The sequence below is a fragment of the Myotis lucifugus genome, unplaced genomic scaffold (assembly GCF_000147115.1).
Source record: "Myotis lucifugus unplaced genomic scaffold, Myoluc2.0 scaffold_37, whole genome shotgun sequence".
In the NCBI taxonomy this organism is placed as follows: Eukaryota; Metazoa; Chordata; class Mammalia; order Chiroptera; family Vespertilionidae; genus Myotis; species Myotis lucifugus.
In genome coordinates, this window is record NW_005871085.1 from 6338619 (window position 1) to 6352872 (window position 14254).

Consider the following 14254-nt stretch of genomic DNA (forward strand, 5'->3'; position numbering starts at 1 on the left):
TCCCACCACCACCGCTGTACTGGCAGCCATCAGCCTGGCTTGTGGCTGAGCAGAGTCCCTCTATGTGGGAGCTCACTGACCACCAGAGGGCAGCTCCTGCATTGAGCGTCTGCCCCCTGGTGGTCAGTGTGTGTCATAGTGACCAGTCATTCCCAGTCTTTCTGCTGTTAAGGTCAGTTTGCATATTACCCTTTTACTATATAGGATAGAGGCCTGGTGCACGGATGGGGGCCAGCTGGTTTGCCCTGAATGGTGTCCCGGATGAGGGTGGAGGTCCCGCTTGGGTGCCTGGCCAGCCTGGGTGAGGGGCTGATGGCTGTTTACAGGCTGCCCGCACCCCCTTCAGGGTGGGGGTCCCCACTGGGGTGCCTGGCCAGCCTGGATGAGGGGCTGAGGGCTGTTTTCAGGCAGGCCAAGCCTGCAACTGAAGCTCCCAGTCTCTCCTTTTTTTTTTTTATTCTGGGATTTATTTACCTTCTGTAATTGAAACTTTGTTGCAGCTCCAGCTCCGAGGCCAGCTGGCTGAAAGCAGGTATCTGGGATTTGTTTAGCTTCTATAATTGCAACATTGTTGCATCCCCAGCTCAGAGCTGGGCCGTGGCAGGTGGAGAACCTTGGCTTCCTCCATCACCGGGGCAACCAAGCCTCCTGTTCGCTTCAGCTGCCTGGCTGCCGGCCGCCATCTTGGTTGGCAGTTAATTTGCATATCACCCTGATTAGCCAATAAGAAGCGTAGTGGAGGTATGGTTAATTACCATGTTTGTCTATTATTAGATAGGATTTCATTTAATCCTCACAACAACCCTATAGGGATTGTTGTTAATTTCATTTTACAGAGGAGGAATTTGTTCAGATTCATGGTGACAAGACTAGGAATTATACACAGGTCTTCTGACTCAAATGTGCTTTTCACTAGGGTATGTGGTTGGTGTCCTGCAGACATTGATCACCCCCAAGAAGACTTGATAAAAGCAGAAGATGAAGCTATGGATTTATCATAACCCTTAACCCAAGATGATCCTGAAGAGACCTTAGAGCAGCGGTTCTCAACCTGTGGGAATCGAACGACCCTTTCACAGGGGTCACCTAAGACCATCGGAAAACACATATATAACTACATATTGTTTTTGTGATTAATCACTATGCTTTAATTATGTTCGATTTGTAACAATTAAATTGGGGGTCACCACAACATGAGGAACTGTATTAAAGTGTCGCGGCATTAGGAAGGTTGAGAACCACTGCCTTAGAGCATGAACAGGTTTTTCATTAGCCTATCATTCCATCTTTCTATCCTATTCTATACTCCCACTCCCCTTCCCTAACTCACCCTAAGGAGAAACCACAGCTGGGGTTTTTTTATTTCTTTATTTTCCAACTTTTGGAGATGACTGTCACATCAGTTCTTCATAAACACTGCACATCTGTGATGTCATCATTTACAAATGCAGAATGATTGATTGAAACTATGAGGGGAAAACCAACTATGAGGAGCTCTCTGAATATACAAAGAACCAATTTATTTGCATGAGGCTGAGAAAGGCCTTCCATATAAATGGGGCTAAGCTACCAAAAAAAAATTATACTACAATTGTAATGGTAATCTGGAGCTCATGCTTTCAAGCTGCTGGTTTCATAAATATAGCCCACTATTGTTCATGTTTGCCCAGGGCAGAAAGAATATGTGAGGCTGCACAATAATAACAATTGTGCTACACAAATAACTGTACCCGTGCCAAGGACTGAAAAGAACAAGCAAGAAGAGATTTTTAAATGCCACATGCACTCAGAGTGTGATAGGATAGTTCAAAATTGTTGTTGTTGCTAATTTTTCAGGACATCGGGGTGTCCTGGAAAGAGCCTGAATTTAGGACTTGGAAGGCCCAACTTGATCTAATGTTGACTCTGCAACTTCCTAGTTTTGTAACCTTGGACAAATCAATGAGCTATACCAAGCCATGGTTTCCCCCTGTAAGCTGAAGCTAATAATAGCACCTGCCTGATAGTGCTATTATGATGACTAAATGAGGTTTCATATAAAAGAAGTTAGCCAGACACCTGGCATACAGCAGACACTATATTAGTTTTAGCTCCTTTTTCTTCCTCCTGGAGAATATTTAGGGTTTAAGAAGCTAGAAACAGCCCAGCCGGTGTGGCTCAATGGTTTGAATGTCAACTTATGAACCAGGAGGTCACAGTTCAATTCCAGTCAGGGCACATGCCTGGGTTTGGGCTTGATGTTACCCAGGAGGTATCAATCAATGTTTCTCTCTCATCGTTGATGTTTCTCTCTCTCTCTCTCTCTCTCTCTCTCTCTCTCTCTCTCTCCTTTTGTAAAATCAATAAAAATATATTTTTTTTAAAAAAAAAAGAAGCTAGAAACAAAATATAAATCATTTAAAGTGCTTCAGTGGTTTTTCCAAAGTCTATCTAAATGATTTTTTGGATAAAACTTATTCATCCATTAGTAATATTTATTGAGTACTATAGAGTAATGGAGATTATTACATTTATGACCCCAAAGTTCCATTACCTTCTAGTAAACAAGCAAATGCAATTTTACACTTGCCCTACTTACTTCCTTTTTCTTTTCTTCTCCTTTTTTGCTTTCCCTATGAAGAGTCCTGGCAGCTATAAGAAGCCAAAAAAGAAAGAAAGAAAGAAAGAAAGAAAGAAAGAGAGAGAGAGAGAGAGAGAGAGAGAGAGAGAGAGAGAGAGAGAGAAAGGAAGGAAGGAAGAAAGAAAGAAAGAAAGAAAGAAAGAAAGAAAGAAAGAAAGAAAGAAAGAAAGAAAGAAAGAAAGAAAGAAAGAAAGAAAAAAAGAAAGAAAGAAAGAAGACAAGAAAAGAAACCCACCGTGAGAAAGAAAATATTTGCACTCAAGGCTGCAGGTCCTTTCATCTGCAGATTTCAAAGCATTGTCTCCATCACTAATTACTAGCCCTGCTTAACATGTGGGAATCCTGAGACACCATCAAATTAAGAAGCTTGCCCTAAATCACAAGGCAAGTCAGCGGATGGGCTACAGACAGAACAAAGCTGTCCTGTTTGCCAGCCTTGGGCTCCAAAGTAGGGCACATAAGAGTAAACAGAGTCTTAAAGCAATGAGAAGGAAAAGTTTGGGGAATTCTGATTCTGAACCTTTGAATCATTGTAGTGACAGGAGCATGGGCTTTGGGTCAAATTTGACTTTAAATCTCAGCTCAGTCCTTCTGACTGCATAACCTCAGTCAAATTACAAATTACATCTTAGTTTCCTATTCTGTAAAATGGAGAAATCCTTACTTCTAACAGTTTGAGGAAAGTTAAATGATGCAAGTTTTGTGAGCGAGCCTAGCACAGTATCCTACAGTTAGCAGGTTCACATAGTTGGAGAAAACTAAGACAATCCCCATATAGACATAATGACAAATAGACAACTCTTTCAGTGAAATATTTTTGAAGCCATAATCACAGTTGTGTCTCAGTTTAAAATGATGACTGTGTCTTGAACATCTCATAACACAAATAGAGGGTGCCTTGTTCAGGCCTTCATTGCTTTTCTTCCTGATACTGTGCTTTCTTTCATAGCCCAAATCCAACCTACTATCAAGTTTGTTGGTTCAACCTCCAATATATGTTTGAAATTCCACTTGCAGGTTCAATTCTAGGTTGCAGGTTCAATCCCCAGTCCAGGTGCATATAGGAGGCAACCGATTGATGTTTCTCTCTCACATCAATGTCTCTCTCTCTCTCTCAAATCAATGAAAATATATCCTCAGGTGAAGATTAAAAAATACAGGGAAGAAAAATAGATGAGAGTATATGAGAAGGGGGAAGGGTTGAGATTTTAAGGGTGGCCAGCAAAGTTCCCATGGATAAGGAAATACTTGAGAAAAGATTTCAAGTAAATAAGAGAGTGACAAAGAGTATGTATACGGTGGGGAGAAATCAAGGCAAAAGAAACAGCAGGTGTCAGGGAGGGGTGTGCCTAGTAGATCTGAGAAACATCAAGGAAGTAAGAAAGGTTATAGTAACCCATATCAAGCAGAGTCTTGTAGGCCATTGTAAAGACTTTGCCTTTTACTCTGAATGAGATGAAAAGAATTTTAAGCAGAGGAAGAAAATGGTATAAGGTTGGGTTTTAAAAAGATTATTTGGACTATTGTGGGAAATATAGATCATAGGTAAACAAGGGCAGAAATCAGTAAAACAAATATGAGATTGTAGCAATAATCCATTTATGCTGATGGCTTGGGGTAGGGTATTAGCATTGGAGGGGGGAGAGGGAAAAGTGGTAAGAAGTGATCAGATATGTATATATTTTGAAGGTAGGGCTTACTGGATTTGCTAAAGAATTAACTGTGAGGAATGAGAGGAAGAAAGGAGTCAAGGATGATGCCAGGGTTTTGTCTGAGCAACTGGAGTGATAGAGTTGCTTTTAACTGAAATAAGGAAGATTGTGGAAGAAATTAGTTTGGGGAGAACATCAGGAATTTGGTCTTGGGCTAAGTTTGAGATACCTTTTAGACAACCAAGTTGAAATGTCAAAGAAGCAGTTGAAATAAGAGTCTGGAGTTCAGGGGAGAGGTCTGAGTTGGAGATATAAATTTGGGGGCATTTAAAGCTAGGAGGCTGGGTGAGAGCATCTGTACAGTGAATGTCAATAGGTCCAAGAAGTTCAACTCCTGAGCTCTGGGCCATTCTATGTTAGAGATGTGGGAAATGAAGAACTAGCAAAGGAGAATGGGAAGGAGCAACAGTGGGTTTAGAGTAAAACCAGGAGAGTATGGTGTCTGTCTGGGAGCCAAATGAAGAACATTGTTTTAGGAAGGTATGCAGAAGGAATGAGTGAGCAACTATATCTAATATGATCATAGGGCTAGTTAGATGAGGACTGAAAACTGATTCCAGATTTATCAATATGGAGATCATTGATGGCCTTGGTAAAAACAATTTCAGCCCTAGCTGGTTTGGCTCAGTGGATAGAGCGTTGGCCTGCAGACTGAAGGGTCCTGGGTTTGATTCCGGTCAAGGGCACATGCCCAGGTTTCGGGCTCGATCCCCAGTAGTGGGTGTGCAGGAGGCAGGTGATCAATGATTCTCTCTCATGACTGATGTTTCTATATCTCTCTCCTTCTCCCTTCCTCTCTCAAATCAACAACAAAAAAAATTTTTTAAAAAAGAACAGTTTCAGTTAAGCTAAAACCTGATTAAAGAGATTTAAAGGAAAGGATTTAGAGTCAAGGAATATAGGTCATTCTTTAGAGGTGTTTAGCTGAAATGAAAAGCAGAGAAACAATGTGGTAGGTAAAGGGAATAAGGAGTCAAGAGAGGTTTCTTTCTTTCTTTCTTTCTTTTAAATATATTTTATTGATTTTTTACAGAGAGGAAGGGAGAGAGATAGAGAGTTAGAAACATCGATGAGAGAGAAACATTGATCAGCTGCCTCCTGCACATCTCCCACTGGGGATGTGCCCGCAACCCAGGTACATGCCCTTGACCGGAATCGAACCCAGGACCCTTGAGTCTGCAGGCCGACGCTCTATCCACTGAGCCAAACCGGTTTCGGCTCTTTTTTTTTTTTTTTAAGGTGAGAGATACCAAAGCATATTTTTAAGCTGATGGCATTTTAAGCTGCAGGCCAGAGAGACAATTGCTGAAACATAGGGAAAAGGATTGGCTTTCAGAGTATCAAAGAGAGGGCTAACTATGCAGGCATAGATGCAGGTGGGTGGGTTATCTGCTGAGAGAGAAAAGAAAAAGTATGAAATGATCATTTAGGGAAAGTTTATGGACTTTTGAAATAAAATAATTAGTAGAGAGTACTAAAGGCCCCACTTGAGGTTAATGGTGATAAATTTGAAGAGTACAGTTGACATTCTTGTGGGTTTTTTTCATCCACTTTTTCAAAGGAGGACAATTAGATTGTCCAGAGTAGGGGTTTTGTGAGACAAAAGAACAAAGCAAGTGGAGGCAAGAGAGAAGAGGACATGTCAAAGGAATTATTATAAAATTGAACCTTAGGCCCAGCCGGTGTTGCTCAGTGGTTGATAGTTGACCCATGAACCAAGAGGTTACTGGTTCCATTCCCAGTCAGAGCACATGCCCAGGTTGTGGGCTCGATCCTTGGTAGGGTACAATGATCAATGATGTTTCTCTTTCACCAATGTTTCTATCTCTCTATCTCTCTCCCTCCTTCTCTCTCTAAAAATCAATTAAAAACATTTTTAAAAATTGAACCTTAGAATGTAAGTGGGTAAGTAAAGAAGTGAGGACATGAGATGAAGAAGTGTTGGAATCAATGGCTTATAGGACCCAGGAGGTATCAGAGAACTATTGGAGTTGAGATGTTGGAAGAAGCGAGCTGGAAAGACAGGAGAGGTAAAAAGATAAGACAGATTATTGATAGATTCTTAATAAATGGAAACAATTCCTAAAACAATTAGCATTGAGACCCAGTTCATGACCTCAAAGTGCTCACTATGTAGTGGGGAAGACAAGGAAGAAATGAATGCTAAAGCTAAGTGCAGGCAATGACTGAGGGAGCCAAAAAGAGCTCTCAGGTAAATGTGAGGATTAGACCAAGGAAAACATCAAAGAACATGGCGTTTTATATGAACCTCAAAATGGAGCAAGTGCAGAGCATAATAACAGTTAAACCATTGCAGCAGCAGAGCATGAAATGGGAGCTACAGCAGGACTTGAAACTAGAGAGTGGAATGGGGCCAGGTTAGGAGGTCTTTGAGGTGCCAGGCTAATGCCTCAGCATTTCTCTGTGGGTAACAATGAAGTCAGGGGCCCTTCTATGTAAATGGAGCCCACTTATTAGCACAATATGAAGTCATGTTGGCTTCTATATTTTGATCAGTGTAAAGTTACTTTCTTCTCCATTATGTACTTAGGTCATATTTAGAGTTTTTACATTTCAGTAGGATTTTCTGTTTGTCCTTTTTAAAAAAATATGTTTTTATTGATTTAAGAGAGAGAGGAAGGGAAAAGGGAGAGTGTCATAGAAACATCAATGAGATAGAAACAATGATCGACTGCCTCTTGCACACCCCTCACTGGCGATACAGCCTGCAACCCAAGCATGTGCCCTAACCGGGAATCGAACTGGTGACTTCTTGGTTCACGAGTCAATGCTCAACCACTGACCCACACCAGCTGGGCTCTGTTTGTCCTTTTAAGATGCCTCCTCCATTCTAGTGCACTGGTACTGTTAACTTTTCCAAATCATGTATTTGCATGTGCCCATTCACTTTCTTTCCAATGGCCTTCAAATCCATCCCTAATAATGAGACTTTTGGTAGGAAAGTCTCATTATTTCCAGAAAGGGGTGGGAAATAGGTTGAATGTGATCATAACTATGCTGTCCAGAGCATTAGGACAAGTTGAAGTGGATAAGAGTTGAAGGTGAAATAGTTACATTCCTCCAGGGTATGGAAGACTCAAGGGGCACAGTCTGACAACTGAGGTGTCACAATTTTTCTAGAAACTCAGTCACTAACAATGATGGGGTCAATCTCTTTGCAAGCTATATTTATGATGTCATTTGCAAATATCATAACCTCTGTCTTCACAGACTAACCAGATGAGTGCTGAAGCCATTATCTTCTCTACTACGTCATTGTGGCTTTGGCCAAGCCCCTTCCCTCCTCTGGATGTAAGGTCTTGTCTATAAAATGAGAGGGCTGGATTCATCCTTCTTTGGGGCTCCTTCCAATCTGACATGCTTTACTTTTTCTGCTATCATTTATTCTTTTGTTGTTGTTGTTGTTAATCCTCACCTGAGGATATTTTTCCATTGATTTTTAGAGAGAGTGGAAGAGAGAGGGAAAGACAGAGAGAAATATCGATGTGAGAAAAACACAGGGCCAGGGAGGAGCCTGCAGCTGGAATTCAACCCGGGACCCTTTGGTCTACAGGCTGATGCTCTATCCACTAAGCCAAACCGGCTAGGGCTGTTATCATTTATTCTTTATTAATCTTATAACATGTGCCAGGCATTCCTCCAAGCAGGAGACCCTCTCTCTCACCCCTTCTTTCCGTTCCCCAAACTCCTGCTCTGAATTATGTTGGGCTTTTTTTGTTTAAACATTTGAAAAAAGTGTTAGAAGGTTTATTTCATACAATACATGTGAAAGAAAATCATGTAAAAGGTTTTGTTTTGTTCCAGCAGCTGAAACAATAAAACCACCAGAATGACATGCAGCATTTTGTACTGCCCTCAAGTGGTGGCCCAAATGTCTCTTCCTGGTTGCAGTTTAGGGAATAAAATGTGTTTTCAGAACAGTTCATGGTGTCTAAAAGCAGGAGAATCTTAGAGGGCCCAAGTTAAGGGTGTTTGATCTAATCTTCCTTCTAAAGAGGAGGGGCTGAAGCATATCATTGTTAATATCTACAGATTACAAACTTGCTTTAGTTTCTCTTACCTTTAAAGAGCTAGTATTTTATAACCCTGGCTCTTTCCAGTCTTATTTCTCTGCTCTCCTTCATAGTCAAATTGCTCCAAAGTTATCTACATACTGTTTCTGTTCCTCATCTCCAATTTTTTTTACGTCTTATTTTAAAATAACTTCAAACTTCCAGAAGATTTGCAAGAGTATTACGAAGAATTTCCATATACTCTTCATCCAGATGTACCAGAAGTTAACATTTTGCCCCAATCTCTATACACACACACACACACACACACACACACACACACACACACACATATATATATATATATATATATATATAATCCCAAAAACTTTTTTACACATTTTGAATAATTATTAATTCCAATGGGTTAAATCTAGAATAAAAAAGAAACATCAATTGAGTTATCACAAAAAAGTACGTATACATTTTGGGGGGACATCCTGTATATAGATATAATGATCAAATTTTGGAGGACACCTTGCCGCAGTATGATGATCCAATTCAGGATATTTAATACTTATATAAGAGTAACACCTAGTTCATATTCAAAGGTCACTAGTTGGCCTGATAATGTCCTATACAGCAGTTTCCCTTCTGATACAGGGTCTGACCCGGTGCCTGATCCCTAATCATGCTTTGCATTTAACTGTCATGACTCTTTAGTCTCCTTGAATCTAGAACAGTTAGTTCCCTAGTCTTTCATTGTTATTTGTGATATTGACATTTTTGAAAAGTACAGGCCAGTGTTTTATAAAATTTTCCTCTATTTGGTTTTGTCTCGTGTTTTCTTATAATTGGATTTGGGGGGTGGGGGGTAGGGCACTGTGGGATATTGTGTCCTCAGTACATCAGATGAGGAGATACGTGGTGTCACTTGATCTCATTATTGATGGTGTTCACTTTGGTCAGTTGGTTAAGGTGGTATCTGCCAGGTTTCTTCACTGTAAAGTTAGCATTTTTTCCCTGTGTAAATAATGAGTAATCTGTGGGGAGGTACTTTGAGACTGTGTAAATATCCTGGTCCTCTTCAAAAGTTTCACCCAAAGTTTTCAATATTCGTTGAAAATTAATTCTTACCTGAATCAATTACTATGATGGCTGCAAAATGGTGATTTTATGACTCTATTACTCCATCTACATTTTCAGTTGGCATTCTACTGTAAAATCTTTCCCTTCTTTCTTATTTACTTACTAGAGGCCCGGTGCACGAAATTTTGTGCACTAGGGTGGGAGTCTCTCAGCCTGGCCTGCACCCTCTCACAGCCCGGGACCCCTCAGGAAATGTCTGCCAGCCGGTCAGACATCCCTCTTGCAGTCCGGGACCCCTTGCTCCTTACTGCCCACCTTGCAGTGGAGGCGGGAGAGGCTCCCGCCACTGCTGCTGCACTCGCCAGCCGTGAGCCCTGTGGGAGCGCACTGATCACCAGGGAGCAGCTCCAGCATTGAACGTCTGCCCTCTGGTGGTCAGTGTGCATCATAGTGACCAGTCATTCTGCTGTTCAGTCAATTTGCAAATTAGGGTTTTATTATATAGGACTAGAGGCCCGATGCACGAAATTCATGCAAGGGGCTCAGCTCTCACAGCTGCGGCAACTGTCTCAGCCCTCATAGCCCTGGCTTCGTCCAGAAGGTTATCCGATGACTGGAAGGTTGTTCGGCTGTCCGGTCTAATTAGCATATTATGCTTTTATTATTATAGATATATTTATCATCACCAGTATAGACTTGTGAATTCTTATTTTATTTAATAGTTTATAATTCATTCCTATCATTATTCATTTAAATGTGCAGCTTGTCCCATATTTGGCCAGTGAGAGCCCCCTCAAGCTGGCTCTGGTATCCTTTTGAACATGTCCATTATTTTTATTTATTTATTTATTTATTTATTTATTCGTTTATTCACTTATTTTAAGCACTTTCTTGCTTTCTGGTATAATATGATGTTCCAGGTTCATCACTGTACTTTCTCTGCCTCCCTTGGAAATCATCTGTCTCTCCAGAGAGCTCCCATTTTAATGGGGAATAGTATTTAGAAACCAAGATCTGGGCACCAGATTGCTCATTGCTACTGGGGTGTAATTATTTCTAGGCCCTTTAAGTAAACAGAGCTCGGGGGGTGGGGAGAATGGCAACTTTATCCAGTTCAACTATTCTTAATCATGAATTCACTACTGACTCCTCTAATTCCAATTCAACACCACAGGGTTCTTTCTCCCATTCTTTATTTGCATGCCCCTATTCCCAGAGTGAGAACTGTGGTTCTCAACACCATCAAAATCTTTTTGCATTTGCTCAATGTTATGATACACACAGAATAATTTAAGAATTGCTACATCCATTCCACTACCAAAAACAATCTACTAAATATGATTCAAGATTTGTTTGCAGTTTTGTTTTTTTGCTAATGGTATACTGTATATTCAAAGTACTGTGTTCTAAAGTGGTTTTTTTAAACCTTCAGAGTGGTAATATTATTTAAATTTAGTTAGGTTTATTGGTTTCTGTTTATATTTAGCTTTAGGATCCCTCTCATTCTTGCTGATTCAATTTTATTTTTAAATATGTAAAAGCTAGTATTGTCACCCTAGCTGGTTTGACTCAGTAGATAGAGCGTCAGCCTGGGGACTGAAGGGTCCCAGGTTTGATTCTAGTCAAGGGCACATGCCTGGATTGCAGGCTCACCCCCTAGTAGGGGGCGTGCAGGAGGCAGCCAATCAATGATTCTCTCTCAGCATTGATGTTTCTATCTCTCTCTCCTCCCTTCTTCTCTGAAATCAATAAAAATATATTTTTTAAAAAGCTAGCATTGTCCAAAAGTCAAGTCCATACAAAAAACATATAAAATGCTTCACAAATCTGTGTGTCATCTATGCGTAGGAGTCATGCCAAATTTCTCTGTATTGTTCTCTGTATTGTTTAGTATATTGGCTGTAAAAGCAAGAACACCTCCAATTCATTCTTCAATCTATTAGGTGCTTACTTAGTGCCCTTATTTCACCCAAACTGCTCTTGCCAATATCATTGGTGACCAATATTTTTCTATCCTTATCTTATTTGACCTTTCGACCCTCAGCTGACCTCTCCAATTTTCCTGAAACACTCCCTCTTCTGGTTTTACTCTCTCTTCACAGGCCTCTCCTCGTTCTCCGTGTCTATTCAACCGTCATAAAACAAGCTGCTCCTCAGAACTCTTCTTGGCTCCTTTCTTTCTCTCTGTATGCTCTCTCCCTGGATGACCTCAGCTATTTCCATTCTCCAAATGCTGATTTGCTAGTAACTTCTAAATTCATATCTTCATCCCTGACCTCTCTTCTGGTCTCCAAACATATAACCAACTGCCTAATTGACATCTACTTGGATATCTCATTGACATCTTAAACTTAACATGTCTCAAATAAAACTAATTTCCCTGTCAAATCTGCTTCCCGCAGGCTCCTCCCTTTCAGGAAATGCCACTGCTATCCACCTGGCAGCTCTAGCCAGAAACCTAGGAGTCCTTCTAGATTCCTCTATTTTCCTCCTCCACAGTGTCCAATCCATCCACAAAATATGAAAGTTTTACCTCCAAAAATATGCCAAATTAGTTCATTTCTCTCTGTTTCCACTACCACTACCTCACTCATCATCTCTCATCCAGACTATTCATCAGCCTCATAACTGGCCTCCCTTTTATCCCACACACATTCATTCTCCATACAGTAGTCATAATGACCTTTTCAAAAACTAAGTAATAATGTAAACTTACATTTATTGGGTGTTTATTATATGTCAGAACTATAAGCACTTTATATGTTTAATCTTCACAACAACTCCATGAGGTAATACCCAATTTCACTTCAATTTTATAGAAAAGAAAGCTGGGGCACAGTGAGATTAAGTACTTTGCCCAAGGACACTCAGCTGGCAAATGGTAGAACTTAAGTTTGCACCCAGACTGACTCTATACCTTCAAGCTTATCTACCACATTATACTGGATCATGTTACTACTACGCAGCTTCAAATACTCTCATGGCTTCTCTATACACAGGGACTGCATTCCCTACTCCATGCCAGGCCTGTGGGGTTCCTTGACTGCCTCCTGCTTACCCCTCCTAACTCCTTTCCTGCTGCTTCCCTTTCCTCCAGCCACCTGGTTTGTTTTGTTTTTGTTTTCCAACTTCCTTTCCTGTCATCAGGCATTACACATCCTTAAATACTCTTCTCCCTGGCTCTTTCTCATTCTTTAGGGCTCACTTACTTATCTGTTCTGAGAGAACTTCGCTCACCTTGCTGTTTCATAAGCTCCCTTCCTGGTATGTTCTATCTCAGACCCATATTTATTTTTCTTTTTAGTCTTTAAAACAATTTGTAATTATTTATTTTTTTAATTTACCTGTTTTGTCTCTCTCCCCCATTAAGATTAAGAGCTGTGAAGGCAGAGGCTGTCTCTTAGTCACTTTTGTGTTTGTTTATGTACTTATTCATTCATTTATTTAATTAAATCTTTATTGTTGAAAGTATTATATATGTCCCCTTTTTACCCCAAATAAACCCCTTTTTAGTCACTTTTGTATATTCAGAGCCTAACACAGTGCCTAATACATAGAAAGAACTCTAGAAATATTTGTTGAATAAACATATGTTATCTTTTTCTACTTCATAGCTTCTGTTTATTCATAATTTCTGCTTCCTCGTCACTTTGGTTTGTCATAGCCCAGACTCTTATCTCCTCCCACACGTACCCCTACTCAGCTTCACAGCCTTTCACTTTACATCCTTTTAGTCATAGTTTTTATTGCTACTAATTGCCTCAATTACCTCATGTTTCCTGACTCAAATTCCTGAGAGAGAAATATTGATTTGTCCAACTCATTTTTTAGGAGCCAGGCCACATTTGTGGGTCCTTGGCAAGCTCACAGGTTTCTTGTCTTGGGTCAGATTCCCAGTCCTGGTCCAAATAGCTGTGTGGGGCAGGGTGTGGGTGGGGATGGTGTGTCTGCACAGAGCTGCCTTTTCACGGGGCTGAGGATTTAGCAGGCACAGTAATTGATATGTGAGTACAAGTTGCTGCTGCAGCAGCAAATAATCAGGCCTCACTGAATGTGGGGTCCCCAACATTTGCTCTCTAGGAGGCAGGTCTCAGGTTATCTTGAGTCCTGTTTGCTTTCCCTCTGAGGAGAAGAGCAGACACAAATTGAAAACCCTCATATTTACACAGCATTTCTAAAACTGTAAAAAGTGTGTTTGTATCCATGTGCATTTGTATCTCCAGCAACATTGTGAGGCAAAGAATATAGTCTCCATTTTACAAATAAGGAGACCGAGGCCCAGGGAGGTAACGTGCATTGCCCAAGGTCCCACACACACTGAAGAAGAACCAGCACTAAATCCTAGGTCTCTATACTCCCGTGCCTGGGCCCCTTTCACTGTATCCTACTGCCTCATTTCCTTCCTGAGACTGTCATCTGGGATTGTAGCTCAAGGGATTTATTTGTAAAATCATTTCAATGTCCATTGAAATGTTTTAAAGGAGCTTGATGATGAAGCTTCCTATAAGGCAGCACTATATGGGTGGGCTCTGGGCTCCCAATACACTTAGCAAGTATTTAAGTCTTTTATGGAGCACTTACCATGTGCCAGGCACTCTGCTTTATGTATACTCTTTCTTTTTTCTTTTTAAAATATATTTTTATTGATTTCAGAGAGGAAGGGAAAGAGAGATAGAAACACCAATGATGAGAGAGAATCATTGATTGGCTGCCTCCTGCACACCCCCCACCAGGAATGGAGCCCAAACCCAGGCATGTGACCCAACCAGAACTGAACCACAACCTCCTGGTTCATAGGTCGATGCCCAACCATAGAGCCA

General features: G+C 40.7%; 1 non-coding gene across 1 annotated transcript; it reads right to left on the reverse strand.

The window, feature by feature from the left end:
* Positions 1-11237: 11237 nt before the first annotated feature.
* On the reverse strand, positions 11238-11345 carry LOC111825717. Its single transcript, XR_002828920.1, has one exon. It is a non-coding gene; the product is annotated as a U6 spliceosomal RNA (small nuclear RNA).
* Positions 11346-14254: the final 2909 nt, after the last annotated feature.